Raw genomic sequence first — 7304 nt, 5'->3', positions numbered from 1 at the left:
AGCAAGAGCCTACCAGCTAGGGGCTTGATCACCATTACTGTATCCAAATAAGGGGGCAATGAGCTAGGGTTGGGAATGGAGGTTTGATTGTGAATCCCTAGCCACCTGCCCTGAGACCTGTTGAGCTGGTCATGGGGCTGCAACTGATGAAGAAACTTCTGCTAAAATGATTTCTGTCTTCTGCAGACAACTTCCAACCCAAGTAACGCAACATGTACTGGGGTAACTTTTCGGATTTCCCTTTTCTTTTTTCCCAACTTTTCCTGTGGCTTTTTCTTCTCTTTTTTACAGCCAAGAAATGAAACTTTCATTTGTTCATTGATTAATTCAGCAAACATATGTTAATATCCTACTATGTGCAGGCAAGATATGACAGGCAGGTCTGTGGCTGTATGGGCTTGGCAAGTAGTATTGTCTCTTTCCAGGGCAGATGGTAGCTTTTCCATATTTTTAAAGTTACTCAGGTAATCTCAGGGAAAGGATTAGAAGAAAATGGAAACAGATGCTTTAACAACAACAACAACAAATGCAGTTGTCAAACCAAACCAAACCGAACCAAAAAGCCCTACCTTTGGGAAACTGTCTCTTTTACCTCGTCAGGTTGTCTAGAACCCATGTCAATGGAAATACAGGAAAAGCAGTGAAGTTTGTGTGTTATTTGAAATCCTGCCGGAACACCCTATATAATGGGATGTAAACACTCTAGCACTCCCTTACCGCCCCCCCTCCTTAATTTTTTATTGTGGTGAAATGCACATAACATAAAATGTACTATCTTAACCATTTTTAAGTGTACAGTTCAGTGGAATTAAATACATTCATAATGTTTTGCAAACATCCCCACCATCCATCTCTAGAACTCTTTCATCTCATAAACCTGAGACTACATACTCATTAAACAACCACTTGCCATCCATATTCCCTTAAGCCCCTGACCACCGCCATTGTACATTCTTTCTCTATGATCTTAACTATGCTAAGTGAAACCGGCCCAATTGTCCCATAGAACTGATGTTTACGGTTTCTTCGAATAAACAAATAAATTGATTCTCCTGGTCTTAAAGCGTGAAAAAGTTACATTTGTCCTATCTGAGTTCCTTTCTCTGGAAACCAACCGTCAGGCCTCCCAGATAGGATCAAGGAGCTGAAACTCACCAGGCCACCATATCTGGACAATGAGATGCCATGATTGCCTAACTGATGATCTGCTTCCTGTTGACCAACTCCTCTTCCTTATTCCTCCTTAATTCCTGTTTTCTTGCATGTAGTTACATTTTCTTCCTGCTGTATAAACTCCTGAGTTTAGTTGGTCAGTGAGATGGATTTGAGATTGGTCTCCTATCTCTTGGTCTGCAGCACCTGAATAAAGCCTTCTTTCCTGGCAATATTCATGGTCTCAGTATTGGCCTTCTGTGCAGAAAGCAGCAGAATCTAGGCGGAACCCCTGGACTTTTGGTAACATAAGTACCTCATTTAAGTGTAGTCATACAGTATTTGTCCTTTCATGACTGGCTTATTTCACTTAGCATAAAGTCCTCAAAATTCATCCATGTTGTAACATGTGTCAGAATTTCCTTCCTTTTAAAGGCTGAATAATAATCCTAGTACTCACATCTTTTTTCTTTTGAGACAGCGTCTTGCTCTGTTGCCCAGACTGGAGTGCAGTGCTGTGATCTCAGCTCACTGCAGCCTCCATCTTCTGGGCTTCAGCAATCCTCCCACCTCAGCCTGCTGAGTAGCTGGGACCACAGGCACACATCACCATACCTAGCTAATTTTTGTATTTTTTTTTTTTATAGAGGCGATGTTTTACCACATTGCCCAGGCTGGTCTTGAACTCTTGAACTCAAGCAATCCACCTGCCTTGGCCTCCCAATGTGCTGGGATTGCAAGTGTGAACCATTGCGTCTGGTCAGTGTTCAGTTTTAATGCGTTCTTGTGTGTAGCTGAGAGGTCACCCTAATATCATTTGCCTATTGCCTGGTGTCTAGAAGGTTAGTTGAAAAAGTTGGTTAGAATAGAGAAACAGAAACCTTACATTATGAATATTTTATCCTATCTTTTAACTTACACATACTAGTATTCTGTATATCAATTTGCACTGTGAATATTGTCTAATATTAATATTGGGATAATGAATGATAAATAAATGAGTTAATTGAGTGAAGTCTTACCTTGTCTTTCCTACATGAATCAGGTGATTTCCTCTTTTGGTTCATGTAATGTAATGAGAATTTAAATGTAATGAGAATATAATTTTAAATTTTAAATGTAATGAAAATTTAAAGACACTGGTTAAGCAGCATATAGAACACCCTTCCAGATTTTTATAATTTTCCCCCCCTTCCCATCTTTATCTTACAACTAATTCTTCATCAATTTCTATTTAGAAGCTTGCTTTTCTCGTGGCTTTCCAAAAGATGTAACTTAGTTTTCATAGAAACAACTTTTCTTCCACCCTCCCCCCTTTTTTTTAGATGGGGTCTCACTCCGTTGTCCAGGCTGGAATGCAATGGTGCACTCACAGCTCACTGTAGCCCTGACCTCTGGGGCTCCAGCCATTCTCCTGAATACCTGGGACCACAGGCATGAACTACTTCACTGGCTAATTTTTGCATTTTTTGTAGAGACAGGATTTCGCCATGTTGCCTAGGCTGGTCTCAAACTCCTGAGCTCAAGCGATCCTCCCACCTTGGCCTCCCAAAGTGCTGGAATTACAAGCATGAACCACTGTGCCTGGCCTTTCCCTCCTGTTTTATCCTACTATGTACTACTGAACTAGTTACAATCACAAGTGAAACTGGCGTAAGCAGGTTTGGCAGCATACAACTGATTTTGGTAAGCGTATAGCTCAACACGTGGCAGCTGATGACTTACCGGGCTTTGATGTTGGGTGTGCAGTGACTCAATCTAATTATGAGAAAACATCAGACAAATTCAAGTTGAATGAAATTCTAGAAACTAAAAGGCCAGTACTTTTCAAAAGTTATCAAGATCATAAAAGACAAAAGTATTACATATTGGAGTACACTAAGGAAATATGACAACTAAGTATGTGGCTGATTCTGAATTGTATTCTTTTACTAGAAATAAATTTATTAGGACAACTGGTGAAACAGAAATGGGGTTTGGGGAGAACACAATAGATCAGTGTTCACTGCTTGATTTTGATGGTTGCATTATGGTCCTGTAGGAGAATTACATGCAATGTGGAATTCTGGACTGGATGCTGGACCAGAAAATGGTCCAACAAATTAGTTTTTCCATTAAGTGTTCATTAATGGAAAAACTGATGAAATTTGAATGTCCATAGAGTAATCATATTGCACCAACGTTCATTTCTTGGTTTAGATAGTTGTACTGTTGTTGTGTGAGATATTAACATGAGGGAACGTTGAGTGAAGGACATAGAAAAACTCTAGATCTAATTTTTTTATATATAAATTTTTTAATAAAAAAAATTTTTGTTTTTTTTTTTTTTTTTTTTTTTTTTAGACAGCCTCACTCTGTTGCTCAGGCTGGAGTGCAGTGGTGCAATCACAGCTCAGTGCAATCTCCATCTCCCGGGTGTCAGTAATTCTCATGCCTCAGCCTCCTGAGTAGCTAGGACTACAGGTGTACACCACCATGCCTGGCTAATTTTTGTATTTTTAGTAAAGACAGGGTTTACGCTATGTTGGCCAGGCTGGTCTCGAACTCCTGGTCTCAATCAATCCACCCATGTCAGCCTCCCAAGGTGCTGGGATTAGAAGCATGAGCTACTACACCTGGCCCCAAATAAAAACCTGTGTTTTTACAGACACAGTTTCCTGGGCCTTAATCCCCAGACACTGAGATTCGGCAGCTCTGAGGCAGAGTCTGAGATTCTGCATTTCCAGTGAGCTCCCAGGTGAGGCGCATCAGGTTGCTGGTCCACAGACTTCACTTTGGGAAGCCCCCACATCTTGGTAGATTTTAATTATTGATTGGTTGATTTTCTGGGCATTTGAAACATTTCCAGAGCTCTAGTAGTCAGAGGTATACAAAAAGGTGTTCTGAATGAGTGTCTCTCCCTCTACCTCTCTAATACCTCAAGGAATCTGTGGCTTGGGAGCTCTTCAAGAAATGCTGACATGAACTTTGAGAAGCGCTAGCTCGGAGAGGCTTGAAGAAGCACCTGGGCTTTATTTGGGGGAAAAGCAACAGCTGATGCCTCCCTAGATGTTCTGTGGATCCCAGAGCAAAGGCCTCTGAGCCCACCACCCCGCGCTGCCCTGCCACGGCTCACCCTGCCACGGGCTCTGCCAGAGGAGGATAAGCAGGACCCTCAAGCTCTCTCTGCGTCTCAGCTCCAGGTCGGATAAACATTTTTGGGAGGGGGTTGAGGTGCAGCAAGGGTGGCTTTGGAGGGAGCTCTGACACTTGGGAATTCTGACCATTTCTGGCACATCGGTGTCTAGGATTAGGTAAAACATGGGTTACTTCCCGGGTGAGAAGTTCAGAAAATGGGAGCATCTCTTTGGCCTGCAGTGTGAAGATAGTTCAGTTGTCTTCCCTGTGGCTGGAAGAAAAGGTGACATTCTCTTTCCCATTGTTGTCCTTGGGGCTGTGTCCCCTAGAATACAAGTAATAGTCCCCTTGGCAGCCCAGGTTCCCCATCTTGGTAATTTGGCCTGACAACCCCTGAAAACCCCCTGTTTGTCCCTCCTTGTTCCCTCCAGTTTTGGCTTCTTGCCTTGGTGCCCAGAAAACTTTGCCAAACTTTAACCATTTGCATGCTTCGGCTGTGCCTTGGTGTTTAACAAGCTTGTTAAACTTCCATTGGGACCAAAGGGGTGGTTGTTGAGCTCGCTTAACAAGCTTCCATTGGGACCGTGTCCTGGGCCCTGGGAAAGCACAGTGAACAAAACAGACTCAAATCCTGCCCTCACACAGCTTATTTTCTAGTGGAGGAGAGACATGCTAAACAGGATAGGTAAGTGATACACTATATTAGAGGTCGACAGGCGCTCTGGAAAAAATAAAGTGGGAAAGAGGGTGATGATGAGTGACTTGTGGTTGAAGTGGTGAGTTACTTGGACATCTGGAGGGAAGAGTGTTCCAGGCAGGGGGAATAGGACTTGTGAAAGCCCCGAGGCAGGAGCTCATGGTGTATTTATGGAATGGCAAGAAAGCCAAAGGGGGCTAGAGAGGGCAAGGGAGGGGGAGCAGGTGGGAGATGTGGTCAGAAAGATGGCCTGGAAGCGTTAGATCCTGGGGCCTCAAAGACCCATTGTAGGGATCTGGCTGACATCAGAGTCAGTGAGGCAGTTGCCTGAGGAGTGATGTGGTCCACCGTAAGGGATGTAATGATGAAACTCCACAACTTCCTTACCCCGTGTCCTCGTACAAGAGTCACCATTGCTCTGTGCCTCAGTTGTTCCTTCTCTTAAATGGAGACAATAACAAGACCTGCTTTATCCTCCTATTATGAGGATTAATGATATAAGGGGGCCAGAAGTGGTGGGTCATTCCTGTGATCCCAGCACTTTGGGAGATCAAAGTGGGAGGATTGCTTGAGGCGAGGAGTTCAACACCAGCCTGGGCAACACAGCAAAACCTTGTGTCTCCAAAAAAAAAAAGCCCAGTATGGTGGTGCACACCTGTAGTCCCAGCTACCTGGGAGGCAGAGGTGGGAGGGAGGGCCACTTGAGCCCAGAAGGTCAAGGCTGCAGTGAACTATGATTATGATTGCACCACCGCACTCCCGCCTGGGTGAGAGTGTGAGATCCTGTCTCAAAAAAAAGATCTGATGTAAGTGAAGTTCTTATCAAACACTAAGTAAATCTCAGCAGTTGTCATCATTATTACTGTTATCCAGAATAATATTTGCCCTCTGGTTTCATGTCGTCCTTCCCAAGACTCCAAGAGTTTCTCAAACTCTGGGAGGAACAAAACATGGGTGCCTGGAGTATCCAGTCTCCCTCAAGGAATAGCTTGTGAGCAGCTACAATGTGCTGCAGGATGGTGTCCCATAGCAATGAAATCCACGGGAGAGTCGGGGCCGCAGGCACATCCAGGACCATCTCACTTTCTCTTTTGTTAGAGACAGGGTCTCACTCTGTCACCCAGGCTGGAGTAGTGGTGCGATCACAGGTCACTGCAGCTTTCAACTCCTGGGCTCAAGCGATCCTCCCGCCTCAGCCTCCTGAGTAGCTGGAACTACAGGCACACACCACCATGCTCAGCTAATTTTTAAAATATTTTTTTAGAGATGGGAGGTCTCACTATGTTGCCCAGGCTGGTCTCAAACTCCTGGGCTCCGGTGATCTACCCACCTCAGCCTCCATGGTGCTGGGGTTATAGGCATCAGCCACCTGGCCCACCATCCAGCTTTCTTTACACCAAAGGGCTGCTGCACAGAGACCTTTCACCTGGAATGTTCTTTCCCATTTTCCTGCTTCACATAGAAAAGTCTTGCTCATCTCAGAGGTCTCGGCTTCTTGCTTGGGGCTCACCAGACCCTGGGTGAGGGCATTGTCTTTGTGGTCGGAATGCTCCGCTCTTGTATCAACTTCTTGTACCGCATCTCCCTCCCCAGCACACCATGGTCTCAGGAGGGCAGCCCTTGTCGGCAGCCCCTGGTGCAGAGCCTGAACACAGCGCAAACCTCCCAGGTGTTTCCAGTATAATGGAACACTTGTTTATGCATGAAAAGCTCACCTTGTCTGGGGGCTGATTAGTTTCTTATTGAACCTTACAGCTTCCACGTATAAAAGCCCTCGCTGTGGCTACCCCTCACTGTTCTTAGCATGCTTCTTGGGGTGGTCCCCAGAATTCTTCCAACTGAGCCTGGGAAGTCAATTGAGAAAAAGAAACTCCCAGGCGAGGACAAGTCAAGGGTTTATGGCTGTATTCACGCATGCTCTTGCCACAGGACCTCAATGCGCGGCAAGAAGGTTAGCTGTTTGACATTTCCCCTTATATGGCTGGATTTAATTGCAGGCAATAGAGTGTTCAATCTCAAGTACTGGCTCTTCTGACTTTCAATGGGAGGGGAGCTGAGAGGCTCTGCTGGGACCTGAAGGGAGAGCAAATGACAATTTCCACTCTGATTCGAAGGGAAGCGAAGCAACCTCAGAAGCTGCAGAGAGGGCCTCTTAGTAATGATACCTAATATGTGGTGTGGCTCCTGGAGAAGTAGCTAGAAGCAGTAATACTGGTAATAATAGCATCTGTACAGAGATTATTGTTATTATTATTGAGTCAGGGTCTTGCTCTATCACCCAGGCTGGAGTGCAGTGGCACGATCTCAGCTCACTGCAGCCTCCACCTCCTGGTTTCAA

At 44.8% G+C, this 7304-nt stretch overlaps 1 long non-coding RNA gene across 1 annotated transcript; it reads right to left on the bottom strand.

Moving 5' to 3' along the window:
* Nucleotides 1-1066: 1066 nt before the first annotated feature.
* LOC116557099 lies at nt 1067-6123 on the bottom strand. The gene is made up of 3 exons (XR_004271361.1): nt 6113-6123; nt 4305-4317; nt 1067-1144 (listed from the first exon to the last, which is right to left on the bottom strand). It is a non-coding gene; the product is annotated as an uncharacterized LOC116557099 (long non-coding RNA).
* Nucleotides 6124-7304: the final 1181 nt, after the last annotated feature.

The sequence above is a fragment of the Sapajus apella genome, unplaced genomic scaffold, assembly GCF_009761245.1.
Source record: "Sapajus apella isolate SASKATOON/1434 unplaced genomic scaffold, GSC_monkey_1.0 scaffold2, whole genome shotgun sequence".
In the NCBI taxonomy this organism is placed as follows: Eukaryota; Metazoa; Chordata; class Mammalia; order Primates; family Cebidae; genus Sapajus; species Sapajus apella.
This window is presented reverse-complemented; position numbering and strand designations above follow the sequence as displayed.